Source organism: Otolemur garnettii, unplaced genomic scaffold (assembly GCF_000181295.1).
Source record: "Otolemur garnettii isolate 467f Iridium unplaced genomic scaffold, OtoGar3 scaffold00061, whole genome shotgun sequence".
NCBI classification, from domain to species: Eukaryota; Metazoa; Chordata; class Mammalia; order Primates; family Galagidae; genus Otolemur; species Otolemur garnettii.
In genome coordinates this window covers 1363012-1364417 of record NW_003852456.1, presented here as the reverse complement: position 1 = coordinate 1364417, position 1406 = coordinate 1363012, and positions in this window count along the sequence as shown.

Genomic DNA, 1406 nt, shown 5'->3' with positions numbered 1-1406 from the left:
GGGCACCACCAATAAAATTTTATTCTAATGGTGAAATTCCAACTGGTGTAATCAGTCAGTTGGGAAAATATTTGAAGGCATTATAAATCACCTATTGATGGCTAACCATTAAAAAAAGGAGTACCAAGTATGCCTTCATTTTAGGCATAAATACATAATGGAGTAAGGTGGTTATAGACTTTCTATCCCTACAAATATAAGATCAACATTCCCAAGTAGTTTGGAAACAGATCTTATAAGATAAATATAATTTTTGTGATGCTTTCCAAGCTCAGTCATTGAAAGATTCTAAGTCTACCTTTTTGAATAGTAAGCAATAAATCATCCAGCAACTGGGTGCTAAAATATTCTTTTATTTTTTCCTTTTTTTAAAAATTTCAGATTAATGTGAGGGTATACACCACTGGGTAGAGTCCCTCTTGTAGTTGTGTCTTGCACCAAAGAGGTGTGCCAATGTCAGGCACCCTTACATTGTGCCTATTAAGTGGGAGCACACCAATCCCCCTCTATTCTACCCTCCTTCCTTGTTCCCTGTTTCCCCAACTTGAATTGAATTTAATTTTTCTCTTACGTGGGTGTGTATCAGATGGTCTACTGACTTCTAAAATACCCTCTCAATGGAAGTATCATAGTAGAAAGAGCTAACACAGAAAATCTAAATTTATTTGGTTATTACTGAATTTTGGGAGACTCACTTTTCTCTCTGTAGGTGGATCTCTAAAGTGGGCATACAGACAAAAATCTACCTTACTGGTTGTGACAGATGCCAGTAAAGATTGATAATTGGGTCTGCAAATACCCTCAAATATACCCATTCTATCTCACCTGGCCACTCCTATCTCAGCTATAAAGCTTTGTAGAATCAATAGTAGTAAGTAATGTTTATTGCCAAAAATGTTTCATACTCTGTTTCAACCTCTTTATATGCATTCTCATTTAATTCTTATAAAATCCTGAAAGGTATTTATAATTAATACCCTACCCCCTATTTTACTGATGAGAAACTGAGGTTTAAGGTAGATTAGATAATTCCCACTGGTTTCATCTGAAACCTAAAGCTGACTGTGTCCAAAGCCAACACTCTTCTTTTTCTTTTTTTTTCCTTTGTTGAGACAGAGTCTCACTCCACTGCCCTGGGGTTGAGTGCCTAGCATTGTAGCTCACAGCAACCTCAAGCTCTTTGGCTCAAGCAATCCTCTTGCCTCAGTCTCCCATGTATCTGGGACTACAGGTGCCCACCATGACACCAGGCTAGTTTTTCTATTTTTAGGAGAGACAGAGTCTGGCTCTTGGTCAGGCTGGTTTCGAATTCCTGGTGTGAGCCACCATGCCCAGCCCAAAGCCAACACTCTTGTCCTATGTAGCTTACAAGCTCCTGATAGCTTGCACCTCATTTTCACCTTTAC